Genomic DNA, 17,643 nt, shown 5'->3' on the forward strand with positions numbered 1-17,643 from the left:
TTTGTAGCTTCATGTCTTTCCTTTGCTACTTTTACATCTTATCAATTTCTTAATAATTGCTGACAGTATAATTCGTTATTAAAACTTATAAAAAATACCTGCTTACTGCACGAATGGGAAGATAAGAGTGAAATTTTGAGTCTGGTGGAAAAGGCACAGTAGCTAGAAATAAGTATAGTAGGGATAGAGGCCAACTTAACTGGAATCTTCATGAAAAAAACAGAACGATGGGAAGTGTCTCAGAAGTACCTGTCCTCTGTTCCCAAGATTGACTCATGGATGCTGAATCTGCTGTAAATAAGTTAGAAATCGTTTTTCACTGTGAAATCAAGTGATAATTGAAAGCCATTAAGATGAATAAAAAACTTAAAGCTTTTGAAAATACTTTGTCAACATGTTAAAACATAATCCCAAGGTTGTCATTCAAAAGAGAAAAAAAGAATAAACCCACTTAGCACATTTTTCCTCTTTATTGAATTATTAAATTATACCTTTAGAAGTTGACTGACGTAGCAATTAAGTTTTGCTTTGCCTTCCGATTACCTAATGTAGCTAGACTTACTATTTCTGATTTTTTTTAAGGTCTAGGTTTTAAAATGTCATCAGTTTTAAGCAAATGATTGTGAATAGTTGAGAAATTCACTTCATAATGCAATTTAGAATCATGGAAGCATTGTATATGTTTATTTTTAAATTGAACTTTCTGTTGTATTTTATACATTTCTAAGTTGTGTTTGGTTGTAACCTTCAGCACTTACATCACAAGAATCAATACTTAGATCACTAAGGTGTCCACTTATTCACTTATTTCCACTTATTCAGTAGGAAATTGTTTTATTGTATTTAGTATTAATATGAAAGAAATTGCCTTTCATATTTTTTGCCACAATCTTCCTCTGTGCTTAAAAGACTATTTAAATTTGTTTTTTAATTTCACAAAGATTTTTGTATACTTATTAGAATACCACATTAGAGATTAGGATTCACTTCATTCCTGCTGATGGGAAGAAATTGCAATATGAGAATATAATACATGCACTTTATTTTATAGTAAGAGTGATAGCGTCTGAGTTTTCTCTCTTAGAGCCTTACAAATGTTCTATATTTTCTCTTTTGGTAGTTTTTTTTTTTTTACTTTTAGAATATGAATCCTCCTGGGATTTATTTTTGTATATGAAATGAGGTAGGAATTTAAATGTTTTTTAAGGACAGCCACTTGGCCCAACACTTTATTAAGTATAATATCTATGTGATATGCAAAATATGTGATATGTGAAATCCCCATACATGTAGGTCTGTTTCTGGACTCCATTATTTTTCATTGATCTATTTGTCTATACCTATGCTAATACCATACTGATTTAATTACTTAATTTTATACTATATATATATATAATACCAAAATTCTCCTGATATTCTTTTTCATTTGGGTATTTTTGTGTATTTTCTCTTCCAGATGAATTTTAAAATAGCTTTTCAGGTTGCATGAAAAATTCAATGGGGATTTAGACTGAGAATGCTCTTAATTTATGAAGAAAATTACATCTTTATAATATTAAGTCTTAGCTTTGGTCAGACACTTTACATACTTGATCTGACTTATTCTTTAAAAACCATGTAAGGTGATCGTTGTTGGCCTCGTTTTAAGGAATTGGAAACTGAAGCTCAGGGAAATAAACTTACCTAGTGTCATATAGCTTTTAAGTGGCAGAGTTAGGATTTGAACACAGATCTATATGATTTCAAAGATCATACCCTTTGCTTCTGAATACCTCTAAGAGGGAAGATTGTGTTAAAAAAGTAATATATACTATAGATAAGAATATCAGAGCAACTAGGCTCTTAATTCAGCTAACGATTTTAAACATCATTTATTTACTCTGCCCTTACATCTATGCTGTCTTATTTAACCTAATGCAGAATCTATTATTTTTTATTATCTCACACCAAGAAACTGAACCACAGAGAAGTTAAATAACTTTCCAAAGATCTTATAGCTAGTAAAGAGCATAGTTGCAGTTTAAACCCAAATATCCTGATTCCTGTGTTCATTCTCATCCCACTAGAGTTCTTTAATTCCTCTTTCTGTCTCCCTGTCTTCCACCTCATATGATTCTTGCTTTTACCTCCACTAAACACCAATCCCAAAGCCTTCATCCCTGCCCTCCACTCCCACTGCCAAGACACAAAAGTCAAAAAGTCCAGAGGTGTTGGAACTGAGAATGCTTGCAGTTTTACTGATCAACAGATAGAGGAATGAAGGGGAATATTTGTTCTTGATGCTAGAACTATAGCAGGTGAGGATGTCCCAAGTTGAAACTGAAAACATTGTCTAATTTTTTAAAATGATGCTACAAAGAACCTTTATTAGTCAGCTTGGGCTGCCATAACAAAATACCACAGACTGGGTGGCTCTGGTCCCTCTTCCTTTTCTTATAAGAACACCAATCCTGTTGGATTAGGGCCCCACCCTTATGACCTCACTTAACCTTAATTACCTCTTTATAGGCCCTCTCTCCCAGTGCAGTTGCATTGGGAGTTAGGGCTTCAAAACGAATTTTGGGAGTGACACACTTTAGTCCATAACAGCTTATAGGTTCTATATATGCAATTATTATGTTAAAGTGCATTTTGAGTTAAGTAGTCCTTTTGTTAGCTAACCTGGGAATTTAACCGTTCTTTATAATGCTGTTGCAAACTAAATCATAACCAGTTAAAATTTGGAGATTTATGTAAGAAACATGATTTTACAAACTTAGAAGTAGAGTTATTAACCTATGAAACAGAGGCAATAATCTATGAATAACAATAGTCTAACAGCTAGAGGACAAATAAAATATAGCATCTGAATAACAGCTGATTTATTTTTTTGCTCTATTTCAATGTCGTAAATAATTATGTGGATGATATAATTATGGACCACTTGAATTTTCTTCTTTATACTTTTTTTATGAAGGAAAAAATGTATATAGGTGTGAGTATATGTGTGTATGTGTATACGTATCATTTTTTATGATAGGAGAAAAGGTAATTATAAGTGATATAAATTAGTTAAGGATTTGTTCATCTCTCCACATTCAGAGTCTTCTAAATTAACTTTCAATTTAGACTTGTCGGTGTCCCTGTTTTTCCATACATTTTCCTCTTCACCATTAAGAGAATTGATGATTGCAATGTTTCTTAAGAATGCCCCATTATTGTCTTATGAGTTTTTTCCCAAGCTGCTGGCACTTCTTCTTCATTTGTTGCATACATAATGACAATTATGTCACAACCACTGCCTCACTGACAAGGATTATATGAGGTATCCTAATTTTAGAGAGGTTAAAATATGAAAAAAGATGTGTCCCTGAAGCAATGAAATATGGTACTTGCTTTCTTTTTTAAGCATGTTCCCTCATTTTTTCCTGAGCGCACTATTATGATTTTAAAAATATAAACATACACACACACACATATATATATGGAGAGGGAGGGAAGGAGATGGAGAGATGAGACAGACAGAGACAGACAATACATACCATTGTGAGAATTGCATTTTAAATTAACAGTATATTGTAAACATCTATTTCATGGCATTCTTTTTAATGACTGTATAGAATTTGAAAGGCAATCAAAATTTTTCATTTTTTGCTATTACAAAAATGTTACATGGAACAAACTTTATTTTTGTGCATTTGTCTAGCTCTTGGGGATAATTGCCAATGGTGGACTGCTGAAATAGAGAATATATACATTTTACAATATGATCATATCAAATTGTCCTCTAAAAAAGGTTGCATTAGTTTATACTCCTCAGTAGTATGTCTGAGTTCTCCGTTCCCACTTGATGACAACGGATGGTTGGATGGCATCTGAATAAGCTATCTGAAGGAGATTGTGATAGGAGGTTACAGTTTCAGAATGAACTACATTGAGAATAGTGAGCAGTCATTATAGTTGTCCAGGCGGATACTTTACTATTGGTTTTATCAAGGCTTTTTTGACTGAAGGTGGCAAAAATATGTTCGGGGTAGCTCAAATAAGAGAAAGTTATTATAGAGATCTCTGAATCCTCAACTGGGCCTTGTAAGTATTGGAAACTTGGAAAATGAGGATGTAGTGTTTTTCTTTCCACCTCTGGGACCTCATAGAATCTTTCATCTCTGTGATCTTGTGTTCTCAATCTCTGTTTCTCTTTCAACTCTCATCTTGCATGTTGTCCAACTTGGTTTAACTACCTCAGTTTTGGGGTCATCTCAGTGTTTCTTAGTTCAGATTCTTAACAGAAACAGGTAACTGGTCAGCCAATATGTTAATCAACTTTTCCCAAAAGTGTGGAATATAAGGTTACTCCTTATGTGGTTTGTCTGTAGTGGGAGGCCAACTAAACTACAAGCGTATCTACTACATATAATTTCATAGTTTGTTTCTAACTATGGGTAGGGAAGAGAGTGGTCAAGGAAAACAAATCATTTAACGTATATGAAAATCTCATTGTCAAGCAGCAGACAGATATTCTTTTCAAGGGCATAGCACATAATAAATGATAAGCGATTGCATGGATGTATTAGCCTGCGTATATTTATTTTTTTCCAGTAGAATGTGAGTTCCGTGGGAGCAAGAATTTTTAACTTTTTAATCCATTTTTTAATATTTTTTTCTATCCTTAGTCCTTAGACTACTGCTCATCATACAGAAGGCATTCAATATAATTAATATACCTTATCTTTCAGTTAATAATTAAATTCAACAAGCATATAATATACAAGATATTATGTGGACTACTATGGGTCATTTTAAGATAATAAAAGGTAGTACAAAAAGGGGATGTTGTGGAGGTTCTGCCTTTAAGGATATCATAATAGACAACAAGGTAAGAAAGTTATTCATGTAACTATCATAGCTGAACTAGTGTTTTAAATTGAAAGAAGGTAACCTTTACTCCTACCACCTTACAGCAATAAACCCTCTTCTCTAATCCTGTTATCCAATCCCACTTCTGCTGGATGCTATAGGCCACTTGTCCCAGGTCTTTTTAGATAAAACAATGGTCATTTGGAACTTTGAAGATAAATAGGATTGTCCTTGTTTGCCATCCTTTTCCACCAAGTTATCCTGTAAACCAATGAGTCTCGTCACATTAAGAATATCATTAAGTGATAGATCTTTTTCTATTTTTACTCTGTGTGTGACATTCAACATGTTCCCTAAATGAAGTTCAGAAATTTAAAAGATTTAAAAGTTCTGCAAGTCTCTTTGCCTTTTCCAATTTAGCCTGTACTATTTGCCCCTTTGAATGCATATTTTTTCCCTCTTTTGACTACTAATCAATTTTCTTAGCCTCTCCTAATGTTCCTGTCAGGCTTATTAAAGAATCTTATAGTTTCTGTCACTATGGTGATTCACACTGAGTGATCAAGTGGACAGTTCCTGGATGTGAATCCTAGCTGGCTTCATCCTCAATAACCATATAACTTTGGGTGTGTATTTAATCTATGCTAACTTAATAAATGGCATTATTAGTGTAACCAATCTCTTTTTATTACAATGTCTATCCCAATCATTGTACAGTTATGTGTATTTGTAAACTGATATTTGCATAAGTATATCAAATATTCATTCATGTGGAATGTTGTGAATGCATCTATGTCCTTTCCTGATCTTGTAAACACTAGCTTCACAAATATAAGGAGCTGCAAAAGACTTGCATGTATTCATCTTTTATGATATTGTATAGAATTATTGTAATATATCTTTGCAAGTGTATTCACAAAAGTGGTATACAAACATATGTAAATATAGAATATTGAGGGAATTGCTCCCCTACATATCTTAATCTTTTGTGTTAGTTCAAAAAAAATGATTGTATTTTACTTGTCTGTAGTCAACATCTGGCAGTATCAGTATCTTCCAAATTAATGATTTTCAGTTAGACTTAGGTCTTAACAGGTCTATTCAGATCCAGCATAAGCAACCCAGTGTACTAGTCTATGAATGAACTTTAGAGGATCTATCACGTTTTTTAAATAATAGAACAAACTTTTTCAGTTGCTGAGTAAAATACCAAAAGCTGATCACAAAATCTAGTTGAATAAAAGCAACCTTGTAATTAATCTGACCAGTTTATGTGCATTCTTTACATGTGAATGGTCCCCACAGCCAGACAGCTACAGAATCTTTTTTCCGGCATATGCTGGTACATAGTCACCCCTTATCCATGGGGGATGTGTTCTAAGACCCCTACTGGATTCCTGAAACCAAGATAGTACTGAACCCTACATATACTATGTTTTTTCCTATGTATACATACCTATAATAAAGTTTAATTTATAAGTTTGGCACAGTAAGAGATTGACAACATTAACAAATAAAATAGAACAAGTATAACAATATGCTCTGATAAAAGTTATGTGAATGTGCTCCCTGTCTCTCAAAATGGCTTAAGGTGCTATACATGGAGATACATACATTGAACAAAAGGGATGATTCACATCTCAGGTGGGATGGAGGGGGATGACATGAGATTTCATCACAATATTCAGAACAGTGCACAATTTAAAATTTATCAATTGTTTATTTCTGGAATTTTCCATTTGATATTTCTGGATCATGGTTGACCATGATAAGAAGAGACTACTGTACTATTTTTATTCTTCTCCTTCCTCCCCTTCCCTTGCATTACTATTTTTTGTATGTGTTGTGTATTAGTATTGTCTGTTACTATTTTCTCTCTTCTGTTTCTCCTCTACCATAGCAATCATTGGCAACAGTGATGAGAAAAGCAGAGGGGGGAGCAGGTGAGAAATAGAAGCTAGGAGAAAAATAAACTATAATGGAACTTTTATGATATGCCTTCCATCCTGTTTTAATTGACTCATAGGAATAGGGAGGGGAAGCTTATGTTATGCCTATTCATTATTCTGACTTCAGTTATGTTTCCCACCTCAGTATCTTAGGTGCTCTTAACCTTCTTACCAATTTTCCAGGCCCTGTGATTTGTCTCGAATCTAGGCTTGGTGTCCTTTTCCTACATTCCTGTCTTACATTTTTATTTTCCTCTAAGGGGAATAATTATGATTCTAAATGGTTAGTCGCATTAAGTTAGGTTATCTATATTATGGAGATGGATATGTAAATAGGCATTACCAATATTGCTTGCTTGCTTTTTCTTCTGTTTCTAACTTCCCACACCCCACACTCTATTTGTATTATGTTCATACTGCCAGGTGTTATTCTGTTACTCTGATCCTTAAAGTGACTTTGCATATATATATCTTAGACTCCCTTGTGTGTCGATTTTTACCCTTTAACTCTCTAAGGATAATTTTTGGGTTAGGGAGGTATTACTGATACTTTAATGCACTACATATAGCTACTTAGAAATATGTTACATCACATAGAAAGTTTTAACATTTGGCCATAAGACAGTGATTTCAGAAAAAAAATTTCAAAGAGTGTTTTGGCTACCCTTTTATCTTGTTTCCTGTTGTACAGGGAAGAGCCAAGCCAGGCATGTTCTAAGCAGAAATATTCTTTCCTACTATTGAATAAAATTGAAATTATGTTCCATTATCTTTTATTTGCATCTATTTGGTTTTGTGGGATAAAAATTTGTCAGAGATAAGTGTTTCGTTGGTTTTACTGTAACAGTAAAAAATCTTTTAGTCTAAAAATGACAGAGTATACATCTATAATAAACACTGTTATTTGTGCCCACTCTCCATGTACACATTTCCTTCTCATTTTTTCCCCAAGCTTTTCGTCTCTTATCTTTTAACTTCTTCTCCTGTTACATCGCAAAATTATTTTGTTAATATGTTACAGTCATACTATATATAGTGGCGTGCTATTTTTAAGTATTGGTAGAATCGTCATGATAGTTTGTAAATGTTCTGCTTCCTGTTTTTCACTTTTACTATAATTTCAGATCCTCTTCTTAGTCAAGTAAGCCAAAAAATATTGCTAGAGAACATACATATTGTTATGGTGATATAGTTTATGAATATACAGTTTATCTTCATCCTCATTAAGACCTACTATATGATGATCCATATTGGGGTGCTATATATTACCACATCTTCCATAGATTCATTGTTTTCTAACATTTTACTACCTAGGAATACAGACAATAAGGTATATAAAGATATTGATATGTTTTTAACAGTTACATTATTATTAAAGATCAAGCAAAGATTTAAAATTCCTTGTCACATAGTAAGTGTTCAGGAAATAGTTATGGATGAATATAGAATAAGTTTAATTGGTTGATGATTGAAGGGAAGCTGTAGGAATTGCAGTTAACAAGATCCAGGAGAAAAATCATTAGCACGGTTAAAATTAATGAGAAACTAAAGAACCAGATTTCATCACAGCTTTTTGTAAGGAATAAGTATCATTTCTTAAGGACTTACTCAGTGTCAAACATTGTTTTAGGTTTATTACATTTAGTGTTCATCCTTCACAAAAATCCTACAAGGTAGACATTATTCTTATTTTATATGTAAAGAAGTAAAGGTTCAAAGAAATTAAATAAGTTGCCCAAGATCATAGCTAGTGAATAGTCTAATCCAGACTTTTGAACCTCAGAGACATATAATATGTAGTTTTAATACATATAAAATTGATTTTAGACTAAAAAAGAACTTATTTTAAAGTGATTAAACATTTGAGCATCTGTTAGAGCCAGATTACATTCTAGTAGGTTGCACAGTTTTTCTTTAGATTGACAATTTTCCCAAAAAATTTATCCGCATACATTTTTAAGCAGCAGTAGCACATTATGTAGCTAGTTTGCAGTTCTTTATTATAATAAAAATCAAAACTTAGTAAACTCAAATTTTTATTTCATATTTCCCTAAAATGGGTATTGTCATTTGAAAGCAACTATCTGCTCATCAGCCTTTATGAATGATCCTGAAACTATCCATATTGCACTTATGTTGTCAAAATGCAATAACATTGAAAACTTTGACATCTCATAATCTTGTCAAAAAGAAGACTATTTTCTTTCTCCATATTTGCAAAACATTTTTATATTTATAAACACCAGTTAGAATTATAAGTTCAATAAAGTTTTCATTTCTGCATCATCTATTTTCATCCTGTTCCTTTTGTATATACATCTGCCTTAAGCGTTTTTTCACTTACAAACTGTACTAAGTAACTTTTAGTACACAAATATCATAAGGGATGAAAGAACACTGTCATACATCCTGTTAGCAAACTGGGATATTCCAAGTTCTTGTTGCAAAATACCCTGTGATGAAGTTCTTCCTGTTGAATGACTAACTGGATGGGAATGCCTTATTTGCTTTTTTTCTTAAAAGTGCATTGTTCATTCATTGACTGTTGAGTTTGAGAAAATATATTTGAATCATATGAAAATTTATAGTCGGCTTTTTCTTATAAAGTCAATTTCACCATGATTATAGTCTATAATGCTATTAGTGTCTTTGTATTCATCTTCTAATTTGTTTAATAATGTGAAACTCTTCTGTCAATTTTCTTCTCTTTGCCAGTATGAAAAATTCAGAACTCTCAATTATGTTTAACAAAAGCTTTGGGGGAAAAAAAAAAACCCTGCAAAAATGGTGTGTCTATACTTCTCTGATATTTTCTTTCAAAGATATGATACTGGGGGCAACACAATAACAGAACTGAAGGATGATGTAACAGTGATAATTTATTTCACTACTAGATCATCCCTCTAGATGATTCCATTTCATTTTTCTTTTTATTTTTTAGCATAGCTGTTAAAAATAATTGATGAATAATGATTAAATAATCCCTAGGATGATAAAATAGGAAAATACTCAACATATAGGGAAAATAAGATCCCTAAAATACCATAATGTATCTTTGATTCATAAAGAGATCAATTAGATTCATATAGAAATTTTGCAAGATAGTGAATTTTATTCTGTTAAAAATGTATAAGATTTTTTGTTCTTTGGAAGATTTTAAAAAAGAATAACATATGAACTATTAATGCTTACAAATCAAATTGCTCAAAGAAGAAACTCAAAAACGAAAACTGGTAGATCCTTATGGTACACCAAAGGTTAATATAACTACATTTCTTAATTTTATTTCATAACCAAACGAACTAGTTTATATTTCCTTCTCTTATCTCAGGTGAAAAGGTTAGCCATTGTAATCGATTCCAAAATAATAATAATTTGACCAAATAAGGCACTCATCTTAAAGATCAAAGCATATTTTAATATACTACTAGTTCATTTATCTCTGCCCAATCCAGTGAAATTTTTGCATTTAAAAAAAAATAGATGTATAAAAATTCATATATAAAGTATATAATAAATATTTGCCCACTGGGACATCGGAATAGTCATTTTTGTTAGAAATACCTAAAATAACAGAATTTTCTATTTTTTTATATAAGAAAAGCATGGCTATCATGTAGGTCCCACTGTAGCAAGCATTTCACAATAGAACCATACTTTATAGATAACAATCTGAGTGAATCATCAAAAACCAAAGAAGTCAGGAGGATCAGTGACTGACATGTAGTAATGTTTACTTTGCCCTCAAGCAAATATTTGAAATGATATATGGAATAAAAAAATACTGGTAAATTCCAGAGACAAAAGCCTTCTTCAAAAAGACCTTTGTTTCTTTCTAGGGATTGTTGCTAGTTATTACAGAACGAGAACCCAAACTAGTTTGTGATTAATTAATATAGTGCTTTATATTGCAGATAGAAATTAAACAGATCCATAATTCAAACAGATGTTTGTAGGTCTTGTTCTTGAAAAGGGGGTTGGGAACTTTCAAAGCCTTAGAAAGCCCTTTTTCTCTTCCTCATTTGGGAATATTTTGGAAAAATAGGAAAACATTTAAATATACAAAATACGAGGGTGGGAGAAGAGGAAGGCAGTCCTGCTGCATGTCAGGGACAGAGAAAACCTGCAGATCTTTACAAGGTCTGGTGAAGAGGAATGGGAGTAAAGTGTTCACAGAGAATACAGGAACCTGGTCTAGCTCTGTCCTTTGAAGGAAGGGATATGGCTAGGCACATATGGTCAAACTATTAAAAGCCAAAGATTAAGAGAAAAACTTGAAAGCAGTCAGAAAAAAATGGCACTGCCTATAGGGAACAATTTGAACAGTCATGGTCTTAATAGAGGTTAGAAAACAGTGGAGCAACATCTTTAAAGTATTCCAAAAAAAAATTGTCGATCAATTCTATATCTGATGAAAATATCTTTTAAGAATGAAAATAAAATAAACCTTCTGGCACCTTAGGTGGTAATTATATATTTAGCATACTGATTAAGGATGTGGTCTGTGGAGTCAAAATCTGGATTTGAATTTTGACTTGGACACCTCCTGTTATTTTGGGTGAAATACATAAGTTCTCTAAACCTCAATTTCCTTAAATATTTTACTAATATATACTTTATTGGGATAATGTCTAAATTAGTAAGTAATCATGAGGAACAAATGAGAGAATGCTTCTTAAGTACTTAGTATTTGCCTGACATATGGCAAGTTGTTAGAAAATGTTATCATTTATTCATACATGTTTTCAGCAAATGTAGCCAACCATTATGGAATTTAATATTTTCTATTTTCATCTGTTTCATTTTTTTCTAACTTTAGAGAAAAGTTTTTCATTTAAAAAGTTTTCATTTAGTTTTTCCAGCTGTATCTTGAAAAAGGAAGAAACCACTGACAGTGTTGTGAAAAGAGAAGTCACTTTTGCTGCTGCTTTCACTCGTACAAAGATAAGATTTAGGAAGCTCTCATTTTCAGAAAAAGAAGTTTTTCTTTTTACGTATAATGCCTTTCCTTTATTTTTTGTGTTGCTTTAGGCAGAAATATAGGGCTTTTTTTATTATTGACTTTTATTTAAGGTATTAGATAAGGCAATGCCTGGTAAAAATGAACTGTTCGTTTTAGATGCCATGATTATTGAAGAAATTACCCTTCATATCACTAGGAAGGAAGATCTGTAGTTGATCTCCAATATATTTTTTTTTGTACAATGTTTTTTACATTTTAAGATATTTAGAAAAAAACCCTTATTTATAGATTTTTTTAAGTTCATGGTTTTTAGAAAAGTCTGAATGAACATCATATTTTCATAACTTTATTTTAGTTCATTTGAAGACTTCTTAGGCTTTTGCAGAATTTTCAAAATCATGATGTCATTTAAAACTAAATTTAAACATAAATTATGCTTTCTATTGAGTAATGTATGATATTTTATCTATTATCATTCATACTACTTTTGTTACTTCCATTATCAGTCAACAAAATGACTACTGCTTTATCTTTTTTGGTAAGATTTCACTAATTTTCTGTGTTACCTTATTTATATTTATAATTTAGTGGTTAAGTGTGATGGATTTGAAGCAAGACCTGAAATACAGTCCCAAATTTTTATATGACCTACTAAATCTGTACCTTATTTTCCTCATCTCTTACAAAGATTAATTAGGATAAAGCATGTAAAACACTGTAAGATCCAAATGTTAGCTTTTGTAGTTATTGCATTTAAAAAGCCTTAACTAAAGTATTACCATTAATTTTACTTTCTGTATATTAATTTGCCCATCATTCATTCATTTAGCATTTAGTCATTTATTTATACATTTATTAAATAACAGGCTTAGTGGCCTAGGACTGTACCAGTATCTGCCCTCTTGAAATTTATATTTTAGTTGTACTAAGTACTGGAAAAAACATTGCCTTAATTTTTCTTGCACAAATTCTAGGAGAAAAAGTCATTTGGCATAAAAGCTGTTCAGTTGATCAGTTTATTAGTATATTTTAAATTTTCACTTTTATTTAAATGAAAACAATAACCTTTAGTAGACAGATGTTTTTTAGCAGTGCAACTCATATTGTGGTCCTTGGACCAGTGCTAATTTGTAATGAGATAATTACAGAATTTGAGAGTAAGCCATAAATTTACTATCACAGTTTCTATGGATCAAGGATCCCAGCTTGGCTTACTGGGTGCCTCTGACTCATAAGGTAGCATGCAGTCAAGCCGTTGTCCAGGACTGCATTCTTATCTGAAGACTCGATTGGGGGAGGATCCACTTCCAAGCTCACTCACACGGGCCTCATCTCAGGGCTGCCTCATGCCTCAAAGGGCAGCTGGCTTCCCCAGATGAGTAATCCAAGTGAGAATGAAAGCATCCAAGATGAAAGTCACATTCCTTTATTTTTGGAGGTAACATCTTATCACTTCTGTTTCTGCTGTATTCTATTCGTAAGATGTAAGTCAATTACACATTGCAGTTTTTGTTTATTGTACCTTTTTCTAGGTTTTCCTAGCATCTGTGAAGTATTTAGTTGTATTAGAAAATAAAAATTTTTAGATCGAATTTTGTTTTTTAGTGTACTTGACAGTATATAAATGAGTGCTTCATATGCTGGAAGCTGCTGCTGACATTTGACCAATTTTCATAATGTTATACCATGTGCAGATTTAATAACAGCATTAGAGTTAACCATAAAATTTACTGGCATTGAGCAAGTGTTTTTTGGTAAAAAGTTTAACTTAGTAGGTTTTATAAATATGCTAATGTCAGTATGGTTTAAAATTCTGAAATCTGATCAATTTAAGTTCTTACTTGGTTACCTTAATATTGCATTCATTAACTTGAGGTAAGCTAAAATATAACTGCTTTTTGGTACCTTGATTTGAATTTGAGGGTCATGTCAATGGTAAGAGTTCCACAAGATCGGGGGTAGGGAGTTAAGAGGGTGGCACATGCTGTTAATTCTTTCTCTCTTTTATTTTTTTATTTTACTTTTTAAATGTATTTTTTATTATTAAAAATTATTAGGGTGACATTGATCAACAAAATCCAATGTTTCAACTGTACAATTCAACAGTATGTCGTATACGTATTGCATTTTGTGTTCACCACTCAGTCAGATTTCTGACTTCCCTAAAGTTAGGTGGCTGTGTGTGTGTGTGTGTGTGTTGGGGGTGGGTGATATTTTTCCCCTTTGTCATTTATTTAGTAACGAAGATTGTTCTTGTTTTTCTATTATTTCTCAATCAATTACATGGCTTGTGTTTGCAGCCAGGCCTGTAGGCTTAGTCAGAGAAATAAGTAAGAATGAAAGTGAGAGGAGAAAATCCGCATTTGTCACCTGCTTACTGTGTATTTACTGTGCTAGAGGTTCTTACAGATCAAACATTAAATCTCAACTACACTGGAAAGTGTTACAGACCAGGAGACCAAGATTTGTAGACCTTGAAATCACATAAATTGCCTAAGAAGACACAGCTAGTAAGTTTCAGAGTTTAAATTCAAATTCAGGACTGATTTCAAAGCATGTACTCTTTGCACTGTATCAAAATGCCTCTTGAAACTGAACTCTTTATTAAGTCTTTTGTAGGTTAAAATAAGTAGTTAGCATATTTAGTCTCTTTAGGGGAAAAATAGATATTTTTTTCAAAACCTTTCACAAACCTCCTCTAATGTTATTTGAAGCTTCAGAACAAATATCGCTAAAAACAAATCATTATTCCTTCTTGCCCCCAATTATAGCGTATAACCCCGGGAAGAGGAAAGATCATCTCATCAATTGAGAATAATTAGTTTTGCTGTTTAATGTAAATTCCAGATGCTGTTGTTTGTTATCAGATGCTCTTCTATATCATATCTGTTTAAACATATTTTCATAACACATTATTGATAGTTTATAAATGGATTGTAAATGTTTTAAAACCAAAGTCCTTTTTCACAGAGTATGATCTTTAAAAAGACAGATTATTATGGAATTTTATTAAGACAAGGGGAAGATATATGTGTTTTAAATTGTTTTGAGTTACTCACTCCAAAACATAGCTTCTTGCTGCTGTTTTTCCCCACTCTTGAGAAATCTTGGAGTACTATTTTCTGGATGTTTAATTTTTTGTTTCTGGTTTTCAGGCACGTATAAGATCAGTAAAAAAACTTAACAGTAATGTTTTTCAGAACTTGACTTCTTATGGAAACTATCTTTTAAAATTCATCTATAGTAAACACTGTCATCTGGAAACTATTAGTGCAGTCTTGGAATTGGTAACAATTTCAATATACTGTATATCAATGTTCACACAGCTCCGTCTAAGGAATTAGGAGAATCAAAGATATGGAAGTTACTATTAACTTCCCTTTTTCTGCAGGCTACCTATTCTTTTACATTAGTGATAGAATATATGTGAAGAAATTATAGGAGAGCTACACAGCATTTACAGAGATTTAAGGAAAAGTTTGAGGTCTTAATTAAGGTTTCATTTGAAAAGAATTAAGTTGTGAAAATGGTTTAAACTCCTACTATAGCCTGTTGGAGCTATAAGAAACCTAAGAAATCAATAACTGTGAATCAAGAAGTAATATCATGATTAGGACTCAGAAAAACTAGAGTAGTTTGTCAGAGGGGCAATTGAAAGGATCATTTTTCCAAGGTAGGAAAATAAAATAATATCTTGTATAACTCTTTCTGACTTGAATAAATATTTTCTATCCAATAATATGACAGTATGGTGATAAATAGTAGCTCCACTTCCTAGTAGTGGTATAACCCTACCTTATTATCCTGGCTTCTTATATAATTTTTATATTAAAATGGTAGCATTTGAGATTGTAAAGCTTAAAATATTATTACAGTACCAAAAAAGGTACTATAAGAGAACCCTTTCCTCCTTTTCTAAGAACATATGTATTCAACTATCCCTTAAGATTTGTATACTTTAGTATATACTTCAACTGAAATAAAATTAGTCTGTTCACTTCTATGTATGTAAATATTTTTGCTGACTTGATCTAGTACCTGAAGAAAGAACCTCTTAGCCTACCTCCATGTTAGTAAATCAACATTTCCAGAATCAACTTCTGTAAGATGTAAATTTAGTTTTTCACAATTGTCAAAAGTCCTGAGTGTGTTTATTTCTGAGTATAAACAAAGTTTTCATTGTTAAAGAACCTGGCAGACTTTTTACTAAATATTCAACTCACTATCAAAATAGGAACTTATAAAATGAGCTTTGAGGAATTTACATTTGAATTGACACTTTAGTTAATGTGTTTTGTATTAGGATGTTTTTTCATTTTGTACTAAAGAAGCAGATAGTTTCAGTTTATTCTATGAGTGTAGGTTTTTTGACTGCCACCATCCCATTCTTCTTCACTGGAATAAGTTAAATTAATGGAAAACTCAGGAAGGAAAAAGGCAATTGAAAAGAATATGTGCATGGTTCTCAAAGAATAGACCTTATGTTCCTGGTGAAAACTTGAGTTTTCTTTTAGCATAGATTTCCTTAGTTTAGGATCTGTGGGGGTTACATTATTTTAGTTATTTCTCTCAGTGATACATACAAATTTAAAACTCTTTCAAATAATCTACTCTGAAATAATTTTGAAATTTTTATATGCCTATTTTGCAAAGATATTAAAAACCCAAGCTAAAAATACAGTTACCTCTGTGCTTTTTTTCTCATCGTACAAGAATTATGGGTATATGGTTTGAGTGTATGTGTTTATGTATGTGTGTATAAAGTAATTGGAGAGGAACATGAAAAATAATCTTAAAATCTTAGAATTGTGATTTATTACTTTCCTGAAAACTTAAAGAATATTTTTACAATAAATGAAAATAAAAAAGGAAATTTTTAGATCAGACATTAATCCAAAATTACTACTTTAAAATTAGGGTAATATTCTTAATTTATTTTATTTAAATTTAGATAGTAAAATAAACATTTAATCACAGCCTAAGTTTTGTGCTGGGTGCTTAACCTGCTCAAACATTAAATATTTGAATATTTGCAGAGTTTAAAAATAATATTTGTTCTTAAGATATATGCAGGTTTTCTGGGGGATTACTGGGTTTGTTTATTTACAGTGTATTAGGAATAGGAAGAAGCATGCTCTACCTAGGAACTTCCATATAGTTTAGTTTTTCCCTCTTTCTCCTCTTCCTCCTCTCCCTCCTCTTTCTCTTCTTACCCTTAGTATATTTTGCATTTTTTTTGGTAGATTAATTCCAGGTAACTTTGGTCAATATGCTCTGTGCTTGTGATATTGTATACATAGTTTTGTGTGCTTTTTATAGGTAGGAGGAACCATACCAAACAAAAATTTCTTCCTTAGAATTCCTTCTGAAAAATTCTAATTTTCCTTCCTTACTACCACCAAAAACAGAGGTTTGCCTTATAATTTTAAGTGGTAACCTGAATCAGACTGGGAAGAATTTAAGTGGTAGAATCAGACTGGGAAAAATTTGAATATTTTCTAATTTAAACCAATATGCTATACCACGAGGACCCAGAGCGCTTTCCTTTGAGTTGTACATTACTATTCGTGCTTCTGAGTTGAAGTAAAACAGACTTCTGTAATAGCAAGCCATAAAAATGTTTTACCATTTTCTTTTTTGAAAAACTTTTGTTTATAAAGAGTCACAGTTATATCCATTCATAGACTTTGGGATTTTATATGTGATAGTGCATAGTAATTACCAGACAAATACTTCTTTAGAAGGAAAACAAAATGAATCTATACGATCTGTGAACTTTGGCTTTTTCTCAAGGATGCTTACAGTGTACTCTGTTCCTTTATATAGTATCTCTATCTTAAAGACAGAGAAAAAAAATAAGACTAGTGATTTTCACAGCTCTGGAAATTTGGCTTA

At 31.8% G+C, this 17,643-nt stretch overlaps 1 protein-coding gene across 2 annotated transcripts in view; it reads left to right on the plus strand.

Moving 5' to 3' along the window:
* Positions 1–17,643, plus strand: part of POLK (DNA polymerase kappa) — a 56,283-nt gene that overhangs the window by 935 nt on the left and 37,705 nt on the right. The window lies entirely within an intron of this gene.

The sequence above is a fragment of the Pteropus medius genome, unplaced genomic scaffold (genome assembly GCF_902729225.1).
Source record: "Pteropus medius unplaced genomic scaffold, Ma_sr-lr_union100, whole genome shotgun sequence".
In the NCBI taxonomy this organism is placed as follows: domain Eukaryota; kingdom Metazoa; phylum Chordata; class Mammalia; order Chiroptera; family Pteropodidae; genus Pteropus; species Pteropus medius.